This window comes from Grus americana, chromosome 2 (genome assembly GCF_028858705.1).
Source record: "Grus americana isolate bGruAme1 chromosome 2, bGruAme1.mat, whole genome shotgun sequence".
Lineage (NCBI taxonomy): Eukaryota > Metazoa > Chordata > Aves > Gruiformes > Gruidae > Grus > Grus americana.
The window spans coordinates 168,903,783-168,916,891 of NC_072853.1; the positions used below are offsets into that span (position 1 = coordinate 168,903,783).

The 13,109-nt window shown below is 49.4% G+C and overlaps 1 protein-coding gene across 1 annotated transcript in view; it reads right to left on the reverse strand.

Annotated features, from left to right (window-relative positions):
- Positions 1–11,511, reverse strand: part of LOC129203637 (SCO-spondin-like) — a 47,383-nt gene extending 35,872 nt beyond the window's left edge. Inside the window, exon 1 of the mRNA XM_054818438.1 lies at positions 11,069–11,511. The gene's annotated coding sequence lies outside the window, so the exon portion shown is untranslated. The remainder of the gene's footprint in view (positions 1–11,068) is intronic.
- Between the last annotated feature and the right edge of the window lie 1,598 nt (positions 11,512–13,109).

The window sequence follows — 13,109 nt, forward strand, 5'->3', positions numbered from 1 at the left end:
TGCGGCCTCACCAGTGCCGAGTACAGGGGGACGGTCACTGCCCTGGTCCTGCTGGCCACGCTATTGCTGACACAAGCCAGGATGCTGTTGGCCCCCTTGGCCACCTGGGCACGCTGCTGGCTCACGTTCAGCCGGCTGTCGACCAACACCCCCAGGTCCTTTTCCGCCGGGCAGCTTTCCAGCCACTCTGCCCCACGCCTGTAGCGTTGCCTGGGCTTGGTGTGACCCAAGGGCAGGGCCCGGCACTGAGCCTCGTTGAACCTCACAGAGTTGCCTCGGCCCATGGATCCAGCCTGTCCAGATCCCTCTGCAGAGCCTTCCTGCCCCCCAGCAGATCAACGCTCCCGCCCAACCTGGCATCGTCTGCGAACTGACTGAGGGTGCCCTCGATCCCCTCGTCCAGATCACTGATGAAGATATTAAAGAGAACTGGCCCCAGTACTGAGCCCTGGGAACACCGCTTGTGACCGGCCACCAACTGGGTTTCACTCCACTCACCACAACTCTCTGGGCCCAGCCATCCAGCCAGTTCTTTATCCAACGAAGCATGCGCCCGTCCAAGCCATGAGCAGGCAGTTTCTCCAGGAGAATGCTGTGGGGAAACTGTCAAAGGCTTTATAAAGTCCAGGTAGACATATCCACAGCCTTTCCCTCATCCACTGAGTGGGTCACCTTCTCATAGAAAGAGATCAGGTTGGTCAAGCAGGACCTGCCTTCCATAAACCCGTGCTGACTGGGCCCGATCCCCTGGTTGTCCTGTACGTGTCATCTGATGGCACTCAGGATGATCTGCTCCATAACCTTCCCCAGCACCGAGGTCAGGCTGACAGGCCTGTAGTGCCCTGGATCCTCCTTCCAGCCCTTCTTGTGGATGGGCGTCACATTTCACAGAACCACAGAATGACACCGCAAGCTGGAACCTGGGCAGAATCAAGGTGGGCTATAAAGCCCTGGGGGGTGCAAGTGACAAACATTGGTGCCCAAGTTGTCTTTTTCTCCATTCTAACAGCTGGGGGAGCCAGACATAGACGTATAACGCGTATCAACTCCTCGCTACGTGGCAGGTGCCATTGCGAGGGTTTTGGCTTTTATGGAAATGGGACATTCTTTGATGACTCTAACCTGTTAGGGAGGGATGGAATCCACCTGTTTAGAAGAGGCAAGGGGATCTTTAGCAGCAGTCTGGCCAACTTGGTGAAGCGGGCTTTAAAGTGAAGGACTCAGAAGCTGGGGTCCAAAGTGGCAATGCTCATGCCATTGCATCCAACTGGGGAACAAGCCAGGCCAACCATAGCAGCGACAAATGTTCCTTAGCTGCCTCCCAAGAGGACAACCAGAAAGACAACCACCTCAAGGGTGCATGTGGCTATGGTGGACCCTCTTGCACCCCTCCAGGGAAACCTGCATGCTCGATTACCTCTCTGAAATGCCTGCCGACCAACGCACACAGCATGGGGCATACACAGAAAGAACTAGAGTTCTGTGCGCGGTCGCAGGGCCATGATCTCATTGCAATTACAGAGACATAGTGAGGCAGCTCTCATGACTAGACTGCTGTCATAGCTGGTTACGTAATTTTTGGGAAAAACAGGGCAGCAAGGCGAGGTGGTGGAGTTACTCTTTATGTGAGAGAGCAACTGGAATGTATCGAGCTCCTCCTAGGGGCAGATGAAGAAAGAGTCGAGAGTTTATGGGTAAGAATTATAGAGCAGGCTAATATGGGTGACACTGTGGTGGGTGTTTACTACAGGCCACCTGTCAGGATGAGGAAGTTGATGAGGCCTTCTACAGACAGCTGGAAGTAGCCTCACGATCACAGGCCCTGGTCCTCATGGGGGACTTCAACCACCCTGATATTTCTCCATGAGGAGAGGGGTGCTGCTGGACCTTGTACTAGCAAAGAAAGAAGGACTGGTGGGGGATGTGAAGGCTGGGGGCAGCCTTGGCTGCAGCGACCATGAGATAGTGGAGTTCAGGATCCTGCATGAAAGGAGCAGGGCAATGAGTAGGATTACAAGCCTAGATTTGAGGAGAGATCACTTTGGCTTCTTCAAAGACCTGCTTGGGAGAATCTCATGGGTTAGGGCCTAGAAGGTAAGGGGGCCCAAGGGGGCTGGTCAATATTCAAGCACTGCTTCCTCCAAGCTCAAGATCGATGCATCCCAAAGAGTAGGAAATCAAGCAAAGGAGGAAGGAGACCTGCATGGATGAGCAAGGAGCTCCTGGAAAAACTCAAAGGGAAGAAGGAAGTTTACAGTTTACAAAGAGTCACCCGCTACGAGCACTTCTCATTTCTTTTTACGGTATCCACTGTGTGCTGCTGGTACAGTTTCTCCTTACACACCTTGCTCTGGGTGTCTACAGCTGTTAAAGCTTCATATCTGTTTTTGGTTGTGAAGCTGGAGGGTGGAGACTGAAGCGGAGTCCTGCTTTTGTGGGTCACCAGGCTCCAAAGTGCCTCAGTGGTCTCCACTGCAGGAACTTGGTTGTGAAACCACCCATCTATCTCCATCTGGGTGTTGTCCGAAAAGTGGGCTCATTTACCCGGTGTGCTGCACACCAATACGCACACAGAGCAGAGGTATTTTATTTATTTCATGTCTGCGCAGAGATGGGTGCTGGGTGGTAACTCCACCAGGCTAGCATACTACACACAGAAGCTACCACGTATTGATCTTGTTACAAGATTAGAAAACCCCACCTAAATTTATGCTAATTGGTCAGTAATTACCACTTCATCTGCTATTGCTTAAACATATTTAAATTAGCACCATGCTCCTTGGTGGTGGAGGGTAATTTGCATAATCCTTTAATTGGATTTAATTGCTTGGGATCCCCCCAACTGTGTCTACCTTTCCCTGAGTTCCTGCAGATTTTTGTTGGCCTCAGGCGGCTTTGGCCATCGCTGAGCTCTGGGCTCCTTCTGGGGCAGGATGGTTCCTTTTTATCAGCCTTTCGGCTCCTCTTCAAGGGCAGTCATTACCAAGGCATGCATTTTATCAGTCTTTTAGCTCCTCTTCAAGGGCAGAGCCAGTTAGCAAAGCAACGCAGCTTATTTAACCCTAAGTTAAACGGTGCCTAAGCACTAACCCAAACACGGTTCTGCCCCTGTAAAGCAGAAAATGCTACTTTACAGATATCATCAGCTCCTCTAATACCGCACAGCCTTTTGACTGTTTTCTGCAACTCGGGCACCTGAAGCAGCACCAACCTGTGCACGCCCTGCATCAGACGTCTCAGGGGAGATGTTCTCTGTAGGAACACTGGTTTGAGCTCTGGGGTGAGTGCCCATTTTGGTTCTTCCTCGGGTTTTCCCTGGCTCTGGGAACCCCCTGTTCAATTCCAGTCAACTGGGACCTCCCTGGTCAGCCAGGACTGCTGATAAATGATGGAAAATGGCTCGGTAAGCACTTCCACCAGCTCCCTCAGCACCCTTGGGTGGATCCGTCCAGCTCCATAGACTTGTGTGTGTCTAAGTGGTGTAGCAGGTCACTAACCATTTCCCCACGGATTATGGGGGCTTCATTCTGCTCCCTGTCCATGTCTTCCAGCTCAGGGGGCTGGGTACCCCGAGAACAACTGGTCTTACTGCTAAAGACTGAGGCAAAGAAAGCATTAAGGACCTCAGCCTTTTCCTCATCCTTTGTCACTGTTTCCCCCTGCATCCAACAAAGGATGGAGATTCTCCTCAGCCCTCCTTTTGTTGTTTATGTATTTATAGAAACATTTTTTTATTGTCTTTAACTGCAGTACTCAGATTACATTCTAGTTGGGCTTTGGCCCTTCTCATTTTCTCCCTGCATAGCCTAACGACATCCTTGTAGTCCTCCTGAGTTCCTGCCCCTTCTTCCAAAGGCCATAAGCTCTCCTTTTTTTCCTGAGTTCCAGCCAAAGCTCTCTGTTCAGCCAGGCCGGTCTTCTTCCCTGACGGCCCGCCTTTTGGCACATGGGGATGGCCTGCTCCTGCACCTTTAAGACTTCCTTCTTGAAGAATGTCCAGCCTTCCTGGACTCCTTTCCCTTCATGACTGCCTCCCAAGGGACTCTGTCAAGCAGTCTCCTAAAAAGGCCAAAGTCTGCCCTCCGGAAGTCCAAGGTAGCAGCTCTGCTGACCCCCCCTCTTTACTCTTCCAAGAATCGAACACTATTATTTCATGACTGCTGTGCCCAAGACAGCCTCCAACCGTCACATCACCCACAAGTCCTTCTCTGTTTGCAAGCAACAGGTCCAGCGGGCACCTTCTCTAGTTGGCTGACTCACCAGCTGTGTCAGGAAGTTCTCTTCCACACACTCCAGGAACCTCCTGGACTGGTTCCTCTCTGCTGTACTGTATTTCCAGCAAACATCTGGTAAGTTGAAGTCCCTCACAATGTCACCGAAATCCGGGAATAAACGTCGTAACACCAATGTAGTGTTAAAAGGCAGGCATTCTTTATTGCAGCGCTGGATGCACGGGGGATAGCTCCACCCAACGTGCATGCCAGGTGATCACCAACACACAGGTTATGTAGGATCAAAACATACATATTCATCGTTTTTCTCAGAAAGGGCAGTCCTATGATAATCATTTCTTGGAACCCATTTCCATATTCTCCTCCCCGTCACGCATGCTCAGTGATTTGAGTCGGTGGTCCTCAAGGGTCTCTGGTGGTCGTCAGTGGTCTTGCACCCGTGTCCGCTGGATGACCTCCTTCATGCAGGCATGCGCAGTATCCTTGCTGTGGATGCACCTGTCCATAACGACTTACTTCATAAGATTAATATCTCCAAACCTATTGTTCAGTTTGGTAGGGACTGTACATGGAACATAGCAGCACTGTACCTTGCCATGGTCAGTGAGCTTCATTACCTATTACCTTGGTTACAAACTAATTATCTCAACCTGATCCTATAGTTTCTGTTTCACGGCCCCTATCCCACGGTTACAACGAGAACAAGGGCTAGCAATCATGAGACTTCTCCCGGCTGCTTTTAGAATAGTTTGTCTGCTCCTTCATCCTGGTTGGGTGGTCCATAACAGATTCCCACAATGATATCTGCCTTGTTGGCCTTCCCCCTGCTTCTCACCCATAAACACTCAACACTATCGTCACCAACGTTAACCTCTAGACAATCAAAACACTCCCTAAAATACAGGGCTACCCCACCACCCATGGCCATGTCCCCATCTCCCTGACCTGTGTCCCTCCTCGTGTCCCCACACCACCTCCATCCCCACAGCTGTGTCTCCCTGTATCCCCATGCTGTGGTTCAGCCCCAGCCAGCAGCTGAGCACCACACGGCCGCTCACTCACCCTCCGCCCCGGTGGGATGGGGAGGAGAATTGGAAGAAAAAGTAAAACTCATGGGTTCGAATAAAGACAGTTTAATAGGACAACAAAGGAAGAGAAAATTGTAATGATAATGATGATAAAAGAACATATAAAATGAGAGATGCACAATGCAATTGCTCACCACCTGCTGACCAATGCCCATCCCATCCCTGAGCAGTAATCACACCCCCAACCAGCTCCCCCCCAGTTGATATACTGAGCATGACACCATACGGTATGGAGAATCCCTTGGCCAGTCTGGGTCAGCTGTCCTAGCCGTGTCCCCTCCTGTCCTCTGGTGCACCCTCAGCCTCCTCGCTGGAGGGGCAGTGGGACAAGCTGAAAAGTCCTTGACCTGGTAAACACTGCTGAGCAACAACCAAAACAGCAGTCTGTTATCATCCCAAATCCAAAACACAGCTCTACACCCGCTACCACGAGGAAAATTAACTCTATCCCAGCTGAAACCAGGACATCTCCCCACAGTCCCCGGCACCCCGCAGCCCCTCAACAGCAGTTTCAGGTGGTGCTGGGCTGCGGAGGTGGCCACAGGCTGGGGGTGCCGTGGGTGCACTGGTGAGCCAGCATGATCCCCTCATCCCGAAACCGCTTCTCGCAGTGGCCGCACTGCAAGGGCTTGTCCTCTGCCCGCTACTCCACCAGGGATGGACCCCCCCACCCAGTGAGAACTGCACATAAGAGGTTAAAAACACCGGCGTCCGCTTATCTCTTGTGCAAACATTGCGGATGGAGATCTGCAAGGTTGGTATGAGAAGCAGCCGAGGGAGGGAGTGTTACGGCAACAGGACGTTCCTGTTTTGGCTAAAGAATGCGGAATAAGCAGATAAATGGTTTCAACACAGAATCTTGAAGCCGTGGTGCCCAGAGTGAGACCTTTTGCTTAATTATCCATGTATTGTGGATGAAACGTGTTTGACACAGTTATGATTTAGTCAATTCAGAATTTATTAATAGTATAAGGTAAATCAAAGGTTAAATTTTAGCAGCGCTTAATGATTGACTAATTTTAAAGATTTACAAGTGATCAGGGTCTTTTGTCCAGTTTCTCGTGCTTATTGTAGGAGGTTGATCAGATCAGGATGGTGGAGGAGTTGTTTGATTATGGTTAGGTTCATTCCAACGAGTGTAGGTTGTAACTCGCGGTATAGCATGTAATCAAAAGATCATCATGAGTAATTATTGTTGCAGAGTAATTAAAATCACAACCAATGATCATAGAAGAATTACATACATGTAGGTTAAATTGATTGGTTATGTTCTAAGCAAAGTTATCTGTTAATAAGGATCTACATAATGTTTACATGCAAATATATCCTTTTCCAACATAAATTACTATGGTTTCAGGATCTTCATCTGGATGGATTTCAAAATGGCAAATGTTTTGTTCCGTGTCCAAACAGATGTCTTGAGCTTTAAGGGTATTACTTTCACAAACGAAACCCTGTTGTCCTCCTACGAAGCACGCATTTACATCGTTTGCCACTTTTCCTCCTTTTGATGGGCTGCTCTAAGGGATAGAGTATGGTTCCATTATGATTCAGTCCTAACGCAATGTTTGGGTATGTATTGTACACCAAAGCCTTGCGTATAGTGAGGACAAAAGCGACAATCTTATCACTTTCTGCCTGATAAGCGAAGTCGACTAATTGCCACCACAAATGAAATTCCTTTTCAAATTCTGAGGCATTGTCCCAAATCAGTTTACGAATTTCAGTGGGTAGGGTTCCAGTTTGGTTAGGTCATGGGTAGTAGCAGTTAGTTTGTTCATTATAACTTCAGTGTCTCTGCTATTTAGTACTCTTAATCCAGTTCCCAATAACCCAGTGGCATCCCATCGCATCATAACGTAATTACGGGTTTGGTAAAAGTGAAATTGTACAACAATCTAAATTTGAATCTGTTATTTTATAACAATCGTTGTTGTTGTTTGGTTTGGAAAAGTTGGTATAAAATATTTTAATTTTGGTTGACTTATGGTAAGTGGATACAGGATAAATCCATCTGGTACTGATTTTGTGCTCTATTCCATCATGCGCTGGTAATCAATTGTCAAAACTCCATCTCCCATCCAGTTTACAGGCTGGCCAAACTGGAGAGTTGTATGGGGAGTGGGTTCTAGAAATAATTTGCCTTTTTTCCAAATCTTTAATTACTTCTAGAAATTCCAGTCTGTGCTGCAGCAGAAATGCGGTACTGTGGGACATTAGTGACTTTTGGTTCGGGAAGTACTGGAGCTGCGTGGAGCACTCGTACTGTGGCATTTCGTTGATTTTTATTAAAATAAGCCGTTTTGATGTGATTGTTTAATTTGCCTAACAGCACGACCTGTGTTTTTTGTTTCACGGGGAATTTCGTCCCATCCCATTTTTCATGCACGTCTTATAGTTCCACGCATTGGCATTGCCCAGGTAGCCACTAAGTCGGCTTCTTCGTTATCTTCAGCTGCTCGTGTTATGTTCATTAACTTATTGTGATTTAACTCTCTCTGGATTTCACCTCATTTTGCAATGAAAAAGGGTTTGAGTGTGGCAGGGGCTCCTTTTATTAATGGTTTTAGTATAGCAGGACCTACTGGCACTGAGAGAGGAACATCAATGGGATGACGCTGATGCGTGGCCTGGATGCAGGCAGCTTTTGTGAAAGCTACGGAGAGTTCATTTAGAGATTTAAGAGGTATCAACAAAGGTATTCCTCTCTCCAAACTATCGATACCGCCAGCCCAATATGCCACTCTGCTTGTAACCGAGGGGTCGGGGCCAGCATCTAAGAAGACACTGGGACCCCAAAAGCCCTTGACTTCGTCGTTGTTTAGCAAAATTCTATGTCCCCTGGTCAGAGACATATCCCTAGATATTCAGTTTCAGTTTCTCCAGGTTTGCGGCCGTAACGTTCTTGTAAATCGGCCATTTGAATTGGATCAAACGGGGTTGTTTTACTAATACGATTTCCTGCACCGCCCCGTGGTCCAGCAGTGACTTCTGGTTAATAATCCGTCTGACTGGGAGTGGGGGTGAAAAGTAAAGTAGAATTTTCCACTTTACAGGGACAGAAATGTGTTTGGGTTAATTTAGGGTTAAATGCACTACTTGTTTTGCTAACGACTCTACCTTTGAAGAGGAGCTGAAAGGCTGATAAAAAGGAACCATCCTGCCCCAGCAGGAGCCCAGAGCTCGGCGATGGCCAGAGAGGCCCCAAGCCAACAAAAGTCTGCAGAAACTCAGGGAAAGTAAAGGCAGCTGGGGGAGATCCCAAGCAATTAAATCCAATTAAAGGATTATGCAAATTACCCTCCACCATCAAGGAGCATGGTGCTAATTTAAATATGTTTAAGCAATAGCAGATGAAGTGGTAATTACTGACCAATTAGCATAAATTTAGGTGGGGTTTTCTAATCTTGTAACAAGATCAATACGTGGTAGCTTCTGTGTGTAGTGTGCTAGCCTGGTGGAGTTACCACCCAGCACCCATCTCTGCGCAGACATGAAATAAATAAAATACCTCTGCTCTGTGTGCGTATTGGCGTGCAGCACACCGGGTAAACGAGCCCACCCGCTCAGGTGGGCGAAGAGAATTATCTTCGTCTGAGCTATTATTATTTGAATCACCCCAAATATTACCATCCCAATCTTCAATGGGCACAATTAATTTTTTAATTTGAACTATATCAGGGGATTTTGGAGATTGCGTTAGCATCATTTCAACACGTTCCTCCAGTTTTTGTTGTTTTAGGTGAGATTATTTAAGTTGCTTTTGCAATTGCCCAATTTTAACTGATGACAGCTGTTCGGTAGATTTGTGTGCCTCTATCTCACCTTGTAAGTCTGGCATTTTACAGGCAGATTTTCCTCTTTCCTGACAGGCAGCTTCTAGGCACGCTCCCAACATTTTACAAATTATACCTTTTTCCTTTCCAACTGTAGTTGAACCTCTGGCATCAGTTAACTGTTTCTCTACTGGTTCCCAGTTATGCCAGCTATTACAAGCCCAATTCTCCGGGAAGTTCAGGTTTGGTGGGGTATCGTGTTTTTGTAAGTATTCTGTGATTTCGCTTGTCATCCTGCTGACTACACCAATTTGTCACGGATGAAAGGTGTTTGACACGGTTACGATGTCATCAATTCAAAATTTATTAACAGTATAAGGTAAATCAAAGGTTAAACTTTGGCAGCACTTAATGATTGACTAATTTTAAAGATTTACAAGCAATTTAGTAAAATATATTATGATCAAGCAGCAACTTAAATACAGATTTGAAGATGACAAGATTCACACTAACTTACTATAAGGTATCTTAAATCAAAGCGTATAGATAGGTAGATATATATATTATATATACGTGAAACATGACAGACAGACAGAAATATTAGGGCCCAGTGATATATGCCACCCACACTCGTAAAGGCAAACGTGCGTATTTTATATAAGTAGAAAGGTGGATGAAGGAAGCTAGCGTATAGTTAGGATCTCCCTCTGTGAGTTTAGAGCAAATACACCTCCTGCTCGATCGGGAGTGGAGCGATTATCACTATTGTTCCCAAGTAATGGAGCAACAAGGACGTTATGGCCCGAGCAGGGATGTACCGGGTGGGCACCAAGGGAGCAGGACCCAGAGGCACTGAGGGAGCCTGGATGCTCCGGTCGCCGCTCAGGTATGCGGCCAGAGAAGGGGGGGAAGATTCCGCCAGGTACCGAGCGGCTCAAGACGGAGAGGTTGCACCACCACACCATGAAATGAATATGAAAGTTGATGCACCTAAGTATGATAATGAACTTAAAGAAGTACAGGACAAACATATATGACTAAAGTACTTGACTCTCCAAATCATGTTAAATGTCAGCCCAGGGAGGGCACAGTTAAGGCTGCGGTGTAAAGGGTGTTGAGGAAAATGCCCCCGGGGGGACAGAAGGGATTGAAGGCCCAGAAGAGGCAGCTCCTCCTCCACCCACGATAGGGACACCTTCTCGGTAAGCGTTGTGACTTCACCTTGTGGTGAGAATACCCAGGATAGCATTTTGCTGGTGCTCCCATCATATATCAGCACCGCTGAAATAAGATTCTGGCTGAGGGTCCTGCCGCACTCGCTGCACTTGTAGGGCTTCTCACCGGTGGGGACGTGCTGGCAGGCACTGAGGGTACCGCTGTCCATGAAGGAACTCAGGCAGTGGCTGCAGGCAAAGGGCTTCTCACCGGTGTGCACGTGCCGGTGTCTCAGCAGGTGATGCTTGTGGCCAAAGCGCTTCCCACAGTCGGTGCAGACGAAGGGCCGCTCACCCGTGTGGCTCCGTGCATGGACGACCAACGCCCACTGGCTCTTGAAGCTCTTGTTGCACTCAGGACACGTAGGGGGGGGTCTTCTCCAGCGGCCGGGGGGTCGGCAAGGAGGGGAGGCGAGGGCACCCTGAGGAACCCCCCCGGCTCCTGCCCGGCCGGCTGTGGGCTGCGCGCCCCTGACACCTCCCGCCCCGTTTGGGCATCCCCGGGAGCAGGGCGGTGGGTGCCAGCAGCCCCTCGGGGACCCCCCCAGCCTCCCTCTGCCTCCCAGGGTCACCGGCTGCTGGGGAGAAGAGGCTGGGGTCACTGCCAGGGACTGGACGGGCACGTGGGACCCCTCCCCATGGCCAGCGGCACGGGCACCCCACCAGCCCCCCACCCTTCCTGCTGCACAGAGCATCTGGGGCTGAGGGGACGCTGCTGCTGGAACCCCCCACAACCCCCACAGCCCCCCGGTACCAACCTGAGACAGGGGTCCGGTGGCTCCACCATGTCCTGGTGTTACAGTAAAAGCCAGTGTAACATGTGACATGAATCAAGCCGTTGTGCTGCTGCAGAAGTCCATTGTGTAGCCCTACCCCCGTGGGTCTAAGGCGAGGCAGGAAATATCTAAATAATGTACCTTTGTCTGATAAGTAGGCTGTGATTGTTAAAAGCTGAAGTTTAACTGATATATTACTAGTGCAGTCAGTGAACTGTGAAGAACCATTTGGAATTGCCAAAAGTACCGGGAAACTAGGGGAAAGGTAATTCTGGCAGGGGGAATTGGGACCACTGACCCATGGACCACCTACCCCAATTATACCACCTACTCGAAAGAGAAAGGCGGAGAAAAGAACTGAGCATGCGTTCTAGTTTGCATGCTAGGCGAAGAAATCTAAACCAATCATGGAACAGAATAACAATGCATATGTATTAGAAAGATGAATATCTTAATGTATTATGGAGCTTTGGTGTGCTGTCTTGGGACAGACACCTGTATCTGTGCAAATATGCAATAAAATACCTCTGCTCTGTGTGTATATTGGCATATTGCACACCAGGTAAACAAATCCCCAGTTTTGGGACAACACTGGGGGGGTCTGGCACACACGGCAGCTCTGCTCGCTCCATCTGGCAGATGATCTCTGGCTTGACGGCAGGCCAGCCTGTCCGGGGCAGAGAGAGAGGCACCCTCTCCCGCACTGCGGGACAGCATCGCCGCCCCCCCACACCCACAGCTCCAGCATCTCCCCTACAATTCTGTGATTCTATGATTCTGTGAGTGCTGCTGTGCTGGAACTTCAATATGAACTGGAGTCAAAGGCAGCCAAGCGGTACACCATGATTGATACCAGGAATGAGTTTTTCTCGATCCCTTTGACGGCAACGTGCAGGGCACAGTTTGCTTTCACTTAGAGGGGTGCCCAGTACCCCTGGAATCGACTGTCCTGGGGTGGAAATACAGTCACCATGGTTGGTAGTCTTGGAGTCGGGGCTACAGAGGATCCGAGGCCCGCTACACTCCAACTGAAAAAGGGATTTGGCAGCATCTGAAGGGGTTCGAGCCGCTTCGGAGGTGGTTGGTCCTGAAGCACAGCTCCTCCTGGCACCCCGCCTGCCGGTGCTGGGCTGGATGGTCAAAGGGAGGGTCCCCTCTACACATCGTCCAGCTGATGCTACGGGCAGTAAGTGGGTGGCGCTGATCCCACAGCGGGCTCGAATAGGAAACCCCAGCCACCCAGGAATTCCGGAAGTGATCATGGACTGGCCAGAAGGCAAAGATTTGGGGATGTCACCAGAGGAGGAGGTGACACGTGCTGAAGAAGCCCCACTGTATAATAAACTGCAGAAAACGAGAAGCAATACGCCCTGTTCACTGATGGGTCCTGTCGCGCTGTGGGAAAGCATCGGAGGTGGAAGGCTGCTGTGCGGAGTCCTACACGACAAGTCGTGGAACTGCTGAAGGAGAAGGTGAATCGAGCCAGTTCACGGAGGTGAAAGCCATCCGGCGGGATTGCTTTGGCTCAAGGACCTGGGTACGCTTGGTGGGTGATGCGGAAGGATGGGGAAGTCTGATGTGTACCTCAGGGGGATCTGATTTTGGGTGAGAACAGCCAATGAATTGAATTGTGTGACAGTAATTGCTAAATACCCTGCCATTGTATGTCATCACTACTACAATCGCTATATGCCATAACAGCGGTATTGCAGTAAGAATCGCCCAGTTAATGAAGGATGAACTGTGATGCAATCAAGCAAAGAGCAGCAATGATGGAACCAGAACTGGCCTCAGCAACCGGCACCCAGCAACTTCCTCAAAGTCGACACCTTCGACCCGCAGACCGTGGGCACAGGCCGCGCCAGATCCACCAGCCGCGCGCTCCAGATGCAGCCGCAACATCCCAACAGCACCCACCATCGCTCCTGCCCTGAGAGACGGTTCTGAGAGATGGAGCCCGAAGTCACGGACTAAATGAACTCAACGGGCATTTTAGAGAGATGGCCCGTGCACTAAGGGAGTG